The 12,962-nt window shown below is 40.2% G+C and overlaps 1 long non-coding RNA gene and 1 pseudogene across 1 annotated transcript in view; one reads left to right on the top strand and one right to left on the bottom strand.

The window, feature by feature from the left end:
• The window catches only part of LOC122556678 (uncharacterized), a 57,013-nt gene extending 49,480 nt beyond the window's left edge, over positions 1 to 7,533 (top strand). The window contains exon 3 of the long non-coding RNA XR_015759751.1: positions 5,419 to 7,533. This is a non-coding gene — a long non-coding RNA (uncharacterized LOC122556678). The remainder of the gene's footprint in view (positions 1 to 5,418) is intronic.
• Positions 7,534 to 11,783: 4,250 nt separating this feature from the next.
• On the bottom strand, positions 11,784 to 12,158 carry LOC122556994 (large ribosomal subunit protein eL33 pseudogene; annotated as a pseudogene).
• Positions 12,159 to 12,962: the final 804 nt, after the last annotated feature.

Genomic DNA, 12,962 nt, shown 5'->3' with positions numbered 1-12,962 from the left:
TGCTGTAAGCCCCACTTCTGCCCCCACTGTGAGCGCACTTCTATTGGTGACGTCACTCCTGACCCTGTAATCATGCCCACTCAAGTGACTGTCTCCGCCTTTACACCCCGCTCCAGCCCCACTCCAGATCCTAGCTCCCAGCCCTGCCATGTCTTTACTATTCCCCCAGACCTCCCCCTCACTGAGGATGAAGATTTAGTCCTCACCTTCATCCCGCTACACTCTCAAATCAATGAGTTCGATATGCATCGCAACCTTGAACATTTCTTCCACCACCTCCAGACCCTCTTTTTTCAATCAAGACACCCACCCACCTACCGAGGACCCCTTCTCTCATCTCCAACACACCCCATCCCTCTGGGCACCTCATTCTGGCCTGTTACCCACCCTTGACCTCTTCATTTCTAACTGCTACCATGACATTGAATGCCTCAACTGGTCCACCCCTCTCACCCATTCCAACCTCCCGCCCTCAAATGCATAGCTATCCACTCCCTCTGCTCCATCCCCAACCTCACCATCAAATCCGCAGACAAGGGGGGAGAGCAGTGGTAGTTTGGCACACCGACCTCTACACTGCTGAAGCAAGGTGCCAATTCATAGACGCCTCCTCCAACTGTCCTCTCGACCATGACCTCACCTCCCTTAACCAAACCATCTTCGCCCACACCATCCACAACCTCATCATTTCTGGGGATCTTCCATTCACAGCTTTCAACTTCATTGTCCGTGAACCCCACACTGCCTGATTCTATCTCCCACCGAAGATTCGCAAACCTTACTTCCCCGTCAACCCATTGTCTCAGCCTACTCCTGTCCCATTGAACTCATCTCTGCCTACCTTGACACCGTCCTGCCCCATAGTCCAGGAACTCACCACCAATGTTCGGGACACCACCCATGCCTGTCACCACCTCCAGGATTTTCATTTGCCCAGCCCCCAATGCCACATCTTCACCATGGACATCCAGTCCATGTACACATCCTTCCACCACAATGAAGGCCTCCAATCCCCCCCCCCTTTTCTTCCTCTCACGCCATCTCAACCAGTACCCTTCCACCGACACCCTCATCCGCCTGGCTGAACTGGTCCTCACCCTTAACAACTTCTCCTTCCAATTCTCCCACTTCCTCCAAACCAAAGGGGTAGTCATGGGCACCCGCATGGAACTCAGCTATGCCTGCCTCTTTATTGAGTACGTGGAATAGTCTATCTTCCGCAGTTACACCAGCACCACGCCCTACCTGTTCCTCCGCTACATTGGTGACTGTATTGACGTTACCTCGTGCTCCCAGGAGGAGGTTGAACAGTTCATCAACTTCACTAACACCTTCTACCCTGACCTCAAATTCACCTAGACCATCCCGGCCACCTCCCTCCCCTTCCTGGACCTCTCCATCTCCATCTCCGGCGACCGACTAACCACGGACATCTACTACAAGCCTACAGACTCCTGTAGATACCTACATTACACCTCGTCCCAACCAACCCCCTGTAAAAAACACTATCCCTTATTCCCAATTCCTTTGCCTCTGCCATATCTGTTTCCAGGATGACCAATTTTACCTTAGAAAATCCTAGATAGTCTCCTGCTCCAAGATCGCAGTTTCACTTCCCACATCGTCAACGATGTCCTCCAGCACATCTCCTCCACTTCCCGCACCTCCACCTTGAACCCCACCCCTCTGAATGCAACAAGGTCAGAGCCCACCTGGTCCTCACCTTCCACCCCACAAATCTCCATATACATCACATCATCCTCCACCACTTCTGCCACCTACAAACCGACCCCACCACAAGATATATTTTTTCCTCCCCACCCTATCGGCATTCCGGAGAGACCATTTGCTCCGCAACTCCGTCATCAGATTCACAACCCGCACCAGCCCACACCCCACTCCCAGCACCTCCCCTTGCCACAGGAAGTGCAAAACCCGCACCCACACTACTCCCTTTACCTCCGTCCAAGGCCCCAAAGGATCCTTCTACATCCAACAGAAATTTACCTGTACATCCACCAATGTCATCTACTGTATCCATTGCACCCAATGTGCTCTCCCCTACGTCAGGGAGACAGGACGCCTAATTGTGGATCACTTCAGAGAACATCTCTGGGACACCCACATCAACCAACTTCACCGGCCCGTGGCTGAACACTTCAATTCCCCCTCCCACTCCACCATGGACATGCAGGTCCTCCGTCACCAAATCCTAACCATCCGATGTCTGGACGAAGAATGCTTCATGTTCTCCTTGGGACCCTGCAACCATAGGGGATCAATGTAGATTTCATCAGTTTCCTCATTTCCCCAGTCCCAAGCCTCCAACTTGGCACCACACTCATAGCCTTTTCATCACCTTTCCCAACTATCCACTTCACGCTCCTCTCCGACCTATCACCTTCTCCCTGACCTTCACCTACCTATCACATTCTCAGCTACCTTCCCCCCAATCCCATCCCCCTCCCTTTTATCTCTCAGCCCCCCCGCCCACAAGCCTCATTTCTGATGAAGGGCTTATGCCCGAAACATTGATTCTCCTACTCCTCGGATGTTGTCCGACCTGCTGTGCTTTTCCAGCACCACACTCTCGACTCTGATCTCCAGCATCTGCAGTCCTCACTTTCTCCTATATCCTTGCTTTTAAATACCATCTTGTAAGTGTAAGTGTGGCACATTTTGAGTTCAACAGAAAAATTGGTTGTTAGTGTAAATATGGCACAAGAATCTGGAAGGTCCCAGATGTGGTGAATATTTCTGTACCTCTCACCAAGTAATGTGCCCACACCACACTTGCATAAATAATAAGATAAGATGATTCACCCTGGTCCATGGCAGATATAACACCAAGAAAGTTGCTTGCCACAAATTTGGAAATTTAAAACATCAAATGGGAAAATCCCAGCCATAGTTTCATTTGCTATATTGTTTGCTCCCATTTTACCATTTTTCATTCATGACCTATCATAATTCTTTCCCAGAACCAATTGATGAGATCTCCTTCCTGTTAAATCAAAACCTTTCAGCTTTCTGGCAAGATTTCACAGAATCAACACACTGAGAAAAGTCAAAAGCATCCAATAGGGAACTTGAAGTGTATAAAGAGTGAAGCTTGTCCTCCTCTGACAGAGGCTGGTTTTTGGCTACTGTGGAATGATTGTGTTTTTGTGATAATGACATACAGTACTTCTGAATCATATCCAAGTGTATGGTGAGATAGGTAATAACTTTTCATTTTCAACATAGTAACCCCAGAACGTGAAAGTACATCAGGGACAGGAAAGCACTATTCAGTCCATCAGAATTTTAGCCATTATGCTGTAGTACCTTTGTAAATGCTCAAAGTAAATCTTATCTCTTAAAACCTGTCTCATAGCTTTTCTATTTTAAGTTAGGCTCTGTCTCATTGAATTATCTTGCACTTTTTAAAATACATTTATTTATTTTATTCTCAATTAAGTAATTATAAATAAAGGCAAAGATGGTATTGGGGAACTTGAGCAGTGATGAAACAGACTGCTCTTGAACATGACATAGTGTTCAATTAAATAGTTAACAGTCTTTCAGACTCATTTGATTTCAATTGAATTACTAAAAGCATAAACAATGTTTTATATGTTTAATCTTTGTTTTAAGAGGTGATATGAAAATTGTTAATAAATTCCTTATTTACTGATCTGATGGAAGCATAACCTTCCACATTACAGGTGTACAGAAATTGAGCCAAGCATAATTTTCCAAATCACTTACACAGGCCTACCCATTACACCATTGTAAAGATTTGACATTCCATCTCTACATTTGAGTAAGCCTCTTGTGGAAACATGATCAGCTGCAACAGCTCACACCAAGTATGCTGTTAAAACCTAAGGATGAATTTCCATTGATCCTTGAGCTTCTTGGCTCTTGATGGTCCTGTGTCATTGAATGCTGAGTCTAATAATCTCAGAACAAATTCTATCTGAAAGTGCAGTATTTTTAGATGAACTAAAAGTACAATGAGGTAATTGGTGCCATACACAGGTGTTGTTTGTTAGAACAGAATTAAATATGATGAGGTAATTGTCAGCATGTGCGAACATTGTTTGTTTGTGATAATTCAAGCTGTTATCTTTTAAAATTATGCAGTAATGTCAATATTCCTATTGATCTCAGTATTGCATAAGTAAGAGATCATTGAAAAATGAAAAATAATGTAACAACTGATGTAGAAGCTTCATAATTTTTTTCCTTCATGATTGAAACAAAAATGTTTTATATAAGTACAAGTAATAAAAATGGGTTTGTATGAATTTAAAATTGAAAGGGTGAACCCAATCATGCAAATTATGTCTTGATCTTTAAATGTCTGTGTCCTTTTGCTCTACAGAAGTGCTTGTTTCTTATATTAATTTGTTATCTCATCAGTTGTTTTCACATACTGAACTTTTCAGTTGAAATTGCAAATTACCAATATCTAGATGGCCAAAACTGATTGCAGCATCAGACGTATTGTCTCCAGGACCCTATGTGAACAATAATAACCACAAAAGGTTTGATAGCTTTTCATCCTAGTTCATCAAGATAGAATAATGAGCTAATTGCCTGTATATTAATAATTCATCACCTGAGTTTTATGACAACGGCTAAAGGTAAGGATAGCCTAATCCAGTCCCTTTCTTTATTGGGATTATATAACTAACACAGAGAGAGGTCAAATGATACAACCTTTGATAATATGCTTGGATTTGAATTTGAACAGTGATACAAGCTGCTGAGCTCTCTCTCTCTCTCTCCAATTTAAAAGCTAAGCTTTGAGCCTTGTTTGCTGAGTTTTGAACCATGTTTACATCCCTGCAAGCAGACAAAGTTCCACAGGTAAAGCCGTTCAATTTCTACAACAATTTTCCAGAAGAAAAAGAGACATTCCAGTACATTTTAAGACATCATCTCAAAGGGAGAAAGGCAATGTCATGGTAGTAACATGGATTTGAGTCCTACTGTGGCAGGTGGTGAAATTTGAAATCAATAAAGATTGGAATTAAAAACTAACTAATGGTAACCATGTGACTATTGTTGATTATCTTTTTAAAAATCTGGTACATTTATGTTTTTTAGACAAAGATATCTGTCATATGTTCTTGATTTAAACTACAAATGACTCCAGACCTATGGCAATTTGGTTAACTCTTAATAGCTCCCTTAATAGCAACACCAATAATCAATGAATGAATATAATAAAAGGTTGAGAAATAAAAGCCTGTGAAATCTGCAGCCAGATCAGACTGCCAGCTATAAACTGTGAATTATTTCTTTTATTTTGTTCACGACTTTGCATTTGGCTAAATATACTGATCTCTACTTCGAATATGCGTTCGTGTGTGTGGATTTGCTTTTGCATTTTTGGGGCCTGTATTAACCTTTTAATTTTTTTTCCAGGTTGGCTTCAGAACAAAAACCTGACCTTGCACTTAAAAATGGAAAACAAAACTGGTCGAATCTTTACAACTACCATGTAAACAGTTAATTACAAACACACATTGGCAAATTTGTTTTCTTCAGAAGTTCAGTACATCTATTAAAACCAAATGAGAAGGAAAAGATAGGAAGCCATTCCACCCCTCCTTTCCTGGTCATAACACCAATATGTTTAACAACATGGAAATAAATGTGGGACTAGGTAGCACAAATACTGTTGTCAAGCACTGATGAAAAATAATTAGGTATTGCAGTTAAATAAGCAGAAAATGCCTTTGCAACTTAAGCCCATCATCAGTATTAGGTGTCTGCCTTGGCTTAATGGCGTCTCCCTGATCTCTAAGTTAGAAATTTAAGTCGTTCTCCAGATAGATAATACATAATCTAAATTGAGTGTTCAGTACCAAGGGAGTCTGACCTTTGGATGTTTGATCTGTTGGATGAGTTGTTAAACTCATTTGCCCATTCCTTTGGATATAAAATATCCCATGTGCAGAAAATAAATGAGTCCTCACCAATATTCACCCCTAAATGGATACAGCAAAAATCTATGTATTCTGCTAACATATCAGTTCTCCTACTGAAGACTTGACTTCTAGAATTAACTGTGCCTGTTTTTAAGGTGTTCTAGCACAGCTACAACACATGCATTTACCCAACATGGAAAATTGTCAAGCTATATCATGCCCACAAAAGACAAGACAAATCCAGTGTGACCCATTAGCACCTGATCAATTTACTGCACAATAAATAGTACTCAGCAACAACCTACACATCAATGCTCAGTTTGAGTTCTGCCTTGGCCAGCCAACCAGATCTCATTGTGAAAGTGGACCATACATGGATAAAAATGCAAATTATAAAGATGAGGTGAGAGTAATTATTCTTAACACCAAGGCATTTGAACAATTATGGAATCAAAACCCCTAGAAAAAATAGCCAAGACAAATTGAGGAAAATTCAATACTGGTTGGAATCGTGTCTTGCACAAAGAAAATTGCTGTAATTGTTGAGGTCAATTATCTTAAATCTCAAGGTTTAACCTTTGGTCCACTCATTTTTACATTTTTCAGCTATTTCATTAATAATCTTTTCACAGTTATAATATCAGAAGTGGGATGTTTGTCAATACTTTCACAGCATTCCATATTTAGATTTAGATTAGATTCCCTATATTATTTGCAACTTTTAGATGATGAAGCAGCAAAGGCCCAAATAAAGCTAGAACTGGACAACATTCAGGCTTAGCCTGATATGTGACAAGTATCATGCAATTGCCAGAAAATGGTCATCGCTAACAAGAGAAAATCCCATTTTCTCCCCTTGATATTCAATACCAGCACCATTGCTGAATTCCCCACCATCGATATTCTAGGCATAATCATTGACCATAAGCTTAACTTGACCAACCATTTAATTGCTGTCACTGGAAGAGCAGGTCTAAGGCTGGGATTTCTGCAGTAATTAACTCATTTCCTAACTCCCCATAACATGCCCTCTACCCACATATCACAAATCAGGAATGTGATAGAATACTTTCTACTTATCCGAAAGAGTGCAGCTCCTATCACTACATCAAAGCAGTTTTTAGCCACTATCATAAACATTCACTTCCTCTATCACCAGTGCACATTAGCAGCGGTGTGTATCATCTACAAATGAACTGCAGCAAGTGACCAAGTCTCTTTCGAACGCACCCTCCACACCTGTGACTTCTGCCATTTAGATGAACAAAGAGCAAACACATGAGAACATACCACCTACAAATTTCCTACCAAAGAAATATGTACAGATGTAAATTTTGATGTGGTGGATTTTGAGAATGCTACTGAGGATGTAGGAAATGATTTGTATGAATAATTAAACTAGATAGAAGCAAGTAAAATAAATAAAATACCTTTTTCTCAAATGATCTTTTTGTGGATAAACTTTTGTGTGAATTGAAGTATTTGTGTTTCATATTTGTGGGAAGATAATTGTTAATTAATGTAATTGTGTGAAAGAAATTAATCAAGTGAATTATTGAATGAAATCTAATGGAAATAAGAAACATTTCAAATAAATTATTATGGTCTGGTTTTCAGCTTTAATATCTACCTTATTTTGTACACATGTTCATAGGGCAAATATCTTCAACATATGACTTCATTAAAACATTTTCTTTATCTTAAATTTTAGATCTTATTTTTAACCTCCATTTCTTTATTTCCCAGACTTAGGATGGGTAGCCCAACTTGTATAATTGGCAGTATAAGAAATGGGGCTAAACAAATTAAAATTAATTGTTAATGAAATCCTACCCTAATTGAATGGATATTTCAAGATTGAAATCTTTTTGTTAGTTTTCCAGTCGCAGTGAGGCAAGATATTTGAGACTCAATGGAACTGTGAGTAAGTGTGTTCAGAGCAACTGTCAGCCAGAAAATCTCATCTCCCCTGGTCCCAAGGCTCAAGAAATTAAAAGTTTTTCACTATCCAAGCCAAAATAATTAAATTATTTTCTTCAAATAACATGCACAAGAATTTTGAATAAAATTCACCCTTTATTGTTTTTTGCTATATTATTACTAAGTTTCTGACTTATTAAAAGCAGCTCTCTCAATTATTTTATGCTAAATAGAAAGCTTAGATCTCTTAGTATGGCTGCACCCTTGCCAAAGTTGCAATTCGTCATAGTTTTTGCTGTACTTGAAAGGACATCTTTAGAACGAATGATAGCCCATTCTGCTGCTGCTGATTAAAACGTTTAGCTCTGCAGGGAGTTCCTGTAAGCCATAATCCCATGAGTTCTGCTGCGGGTGTATTTTAGATTTAGATTTAGATTCTTTATTTTGTTGGTGCCAACTCCACTGGCTGCTCTTTATTTGTGCTAGATATTTCACTTGGTGATACATGTATTTTTGTAATTTGCTGCCAATTCTCATCTGGGAATGTCCTTCTTGAAGAGGTTCTGTTCTTCTTGGCATCAAGACTTCCATTTGTCTATTTTACCTTGATCACCTTCATTGTTTCTTGTTTCTTTTCTCACATGCAATCAGGTGTCTCCCAAAATGTTTTTCACAGTCACTTTTTTTCTCAGCAAATATCTCAAGCTTCAACTGAAATTCAACCTCTTATGTTTCAGATTTGCCCATGATTGCTGTTACCTGCAATGAAATTTCATGTTCCACAAACCACTGCACTTGATGCACTCGTATATTCATGCACAACATCATATGCTACACATAACATCTCCATTTGCAGCATTGATTCATTCTATCTCCACGCTATCATAGAGTCATAGAGATGTACAACATGGAAACAAACCCTTCAGTCCAACTCATCCGTGCCAACCAAATTTCCTAAATTAATCTAACCCCCTTTGATACCGTTTGGCCCATATCTCTCTCAACCCTTCCTATTCACATATCCATTCAGATGCCTTTGAAATGTTGTAATTGTACCAGCTTCCACCACTTCCTCTGGCTGTGCATTCCATACATACACCACCATTTGTGTGAAAAAGTTGCCTTTTAGGTGCCTTTTAAATCTTTCCCCTCTCACCATAAACCTATGCCCTCTAGTTTTGGACTCCCTTATCCTGGGGTAAAGAACTTGACTATTCACTCTGTCCATGCCCCTCATGATTTTATAAACCTCGATAAAGTCACCAGACATTCCAGAGAAAATAGCCCCAGCCTCTCCCTATAGCTCAAATCCTCCAACCCTGGCAACATCCTTGTAAATCTTTTCTGAACCCTTTCAAGTTTAACAACATCTTTCCTATAGGAAGAAGACCAGAATTGAACACAGTATTCCAAAAGTGACCTAACCAACTTCCTGCATAGCCACAACATGACCTCCCAAATTCTGTACTCAGCAATACACTGACCAATAAAATCAAGTGTACCAAACACTTTCGTCCTGTCCGGTCCACAGTTCCATTTCATCCTTTACATCACCTAACAAGTTAACAAAAACTTCTTTCATCCATTCAGGTGCCAAAGTTTGCAAGCTTCAACAAATCTTACATACCAATATCCTCCAGATACCTTCCTCTGACCCCATCCAATTTCCCAACCTCACATTGTGAAATCTTTTCACTATCTGCTATGATCTTCTCACTCTAACTCTAATGTGCCAATGCTCAGCAAAGGTTCCACTTCATCTCCTACATGCCTCAATGTATAGAGATCACATAATTTTTTTTCTTTAATTTGGATAGTGTAACAAAATGGGAAAAATATATTTCTGTAAACCAAGAGCTATGGAAGGAATTATTGCAAATTTAAAACATAAGTGACTAGAACTCATTATTAGTTGTGTTTACACAGTTGTCTTCTCAAGCAGTGAGGCAAGATATTTGAGACTCAATGGAACTGTAAGTAAGTGTGTTCAGAGCAACTGTCAGCCAGAAAATCTCATCTCCCCTGGTCCCAAGGCTCAAGAAATTAAAATTCTCCCTCCTGCATCATCTTCCATCTCTGCTATTCTCCTATTTCCATACCCCCTGATGCATGGCATTTAATGTAATCAAGAGATGACTATCTTTAAGTTCCTTTTTTTCTAATTTCTTTCTTTGCTCCATAAGTGCTACTTAAAGACACTTGTCCCTCTTTCTACCTAAGTCAGTAGCACTGATATGGACTGTGAACTCTAAGTGGCAACCTTAAAATGCTTACCAGCTGTTCCAGGAGATCAGTGACCCTGGCACAGTGCGCCAAAATAAAATCCTGCTCTGTTCCCCTAACTATCTAATCCCCTATCGTTATTCCTTTTCAAACATTCATCCTCCTTTCTTATACAGCCAAACCACAATGAGTAATACCACAGACCTTCTTTGGTAGCATTCTGAGTGACTTTGGGTGCAAAATAGCAGAATTGAGGAAGTGCTGCTTTGTTAGAGATGCTCCTACCAGATGAGACATAAAACTGAGGTTGCATGTGCTCTCTCAGATTCATGCAGAAGATCCTTAATGTTTACCACAAAGTGCAGGGATCCCTACCAGTGTACTCACCATCAATAGCAACACAAAACAGATTAGTTGCATATTTATTTTATTGCTGTTTTGGGACCTTGATGTGCACCAGATTGATGGTTACATTCCTACTTCACAACAGTGACCACGCTTAAAATGTAATTAATTGGCTGTGAAGTGCTTTAGAATGTCGCTGAGGTTGCGAAAAAGAAGACGTAAACTTATTTTTTTAACAGCTGGAAGGAAACTCAGCTGGTGGTGTATAATCACACATGCTTGGAACTCTCTGCTGAGCAAAGAAGTAGCAATTGATCCAGGGAGGAGCCATGTAATATAACGAGGGTACTGCCTGGCCAGAACCATTCAGAGACCAACAGCTGCAATACAAATCCATTATAAAATTTTGCACTTACATCACACATTGGACTGGCACAAGTCAGCTATATTTGAGAATTACAAAATAAATTTCTCTTAGTAAATATTAATATCATTATTTCAAATGGAAGCTTCTAAGTCTCATCCTCTGATTTCAATACCTTTTTGGCAAATCGCTAATGTTCTTCTGAAACAATTAAGTTCAAATCTGAAATAATATGTGAAGTACTGAGGTGTAGCAAATGTAGAAATAGCCTCTTCCTAACGTGAGATCAGAAACTGTCACTGGAATTTTTCGGAAAGATGATCATATGATTCTCATTTTACTGCAGGTAATAATAGGCTGCATTTGATCTGGACTAGTCGCACGATAGAGTCAGGTGATTTGCACTGTGAATGACTCACTCAGTGTAATTGAGAGGATGTATTGCATAAGCGGCAGCCAAACTCTCATCTCAACCAAAGTTACTCTACACCCCATTACATCCTTGTGTTTTAATAGAAATGTATCACATGCAGACTGGAAGGCACTATGCGTTCTTTTGCAGTTTATGAATTGCTTTGCCAGTTATTAAACTACATAGGAGTGTGGAACGTAGAAAGAAAAAGCATGGATTTTTATTCAGGGGTTTTCGATTATAATATTACTGGACGACTCACCTCTATGCAAAAACATGTAATGCATTTGCATTAAATTTATGCCTACAATCACTTTATATTATGCTATTTGACATCATTAGAGCTTGATAGCAATTTTATTAGTGATTTTTTCAAATTAAAGGTATTGAGACCAGCATTATAACTAACCAAAGTGCTAACAGTCTCAATGCACCTGAAACCTTTCAGGCCATTGAACTTCTAACGTATTCAAAAAGGCTAAGCAACTGGAATAGCTTCAAAGATCATGCCATTGTTTTGCATAACATGGGATTTGAAAACACAAATGGCTCAACGTTCAGGAAACATTTTTAATAATCATTTTACTATGTATTGTTAATTTATGGACAGCTGTGCTTTAGATGCTTGACGGTACAGCGCCATATGAATTCTATGCCCAATAGCTTCAGTGGGCAGGTTACTGCTGAACTTTGCACGCACCACGTCATTGTTTCCATGATCACGGGTCACTTTACCCCAAATGATACCAGTCTTGTTTGGTTTACCAACAGGAGTAACAGTGTTGTTCCTTGCTTTGTAGACCTAATTAGATCTCTTGCCGAGGTAAAATTTTGTTTCTCTGTGGCAATAAACACCTTCAATCTTCAGTAGGGTAGTGTCCTCTCTCTGGTTCAGTAAGCCAGGTTTACAGCTTGTAAACGCGGCTTTGTACCACAATTTTCCGGGCAATGCGAGCGCAATTCTTCGCATTTCGAGGGATTTTTCTTATTTCACTGGCATCAGGTTATTACAGATATGAAGGTGAAATTAAGGTAAAACATGGAAGGTACTGTAAATATATGGCTTGGTGGGTTGCGGTCGGGGGAAACGAGATAAACAGCAAGGGTGTTACCGCCCTGTGCATACAGATACGGGATGTGTGGAGACTGTTTCGCGCGCAAGAGGAGTTCACGTGGAGACTGTTTTGCGCGCAAGAGGAGGTCACGTGGAGACTGTTTTGCGCGCAAGAGGAGGTTACGTGAAGACTGTTTGGCGGGCAGAAGGAGGTCACATGGGGTCAGACATCCAGGAACGTGAGAAGGCGGACAATGGAGTCAGATCAACAGCCAATCAGAAGACAATCCCACCTCAGTGATTGAATGACGTTCTGTACTGTATAAAAGACTGGGTCAGGGATAGGAATAGGTCGGACTTCGTGAACTGACACACTTTGCTGTTGTTCAGGGACGGGAAGACCTAGACCCAGAGCTCTGTATACGTTATCCACTTACTGCTAAAATAAACTAAGAGTTTGAGACTGAATATCTTCTCCTATTGCTTCATTGAAAGAACACGCAAGACTCGGCTCACACATAGAGGAAAGTAAGCTGGTAGATTGAGCCAAAGTCCAACAGTACAGTACTTATATTGAATTATACCAATGGGTTTCATCTGATTGAGGAATGAAATGATGATTAATAACACTATATGTTGCTGTGCATGTGTAGACACAGCCAGCGACATCATCTGGCCATGAAAGGTCTGGCGTAGGAAGTGCTTGCACATATGCCGAGA

Source organism: Chiloscyllium plagiosum, unplaced genomic scaffold, assembly GCF_037043375.1.
Source record: "Chiloscyllium plagiosum isolate Xiang-an unplaced genomic scaffold, Cpla_swu_hap1 HiC_scaffold_16, whole genome shotgun sequence".
NCBI classification, from domain to species: Eukaryota; Metazoa; Chordata; class Chondrichthyes; order Orectolobiformes; family Hemiscylliidae; genus Chiloscyllium; species Chiloscyllium plagiosum.
Note: the sequence above shows the minus strand (reverse complement) of the source record. Positions and strands in the feature narration are given on the sequence as shown.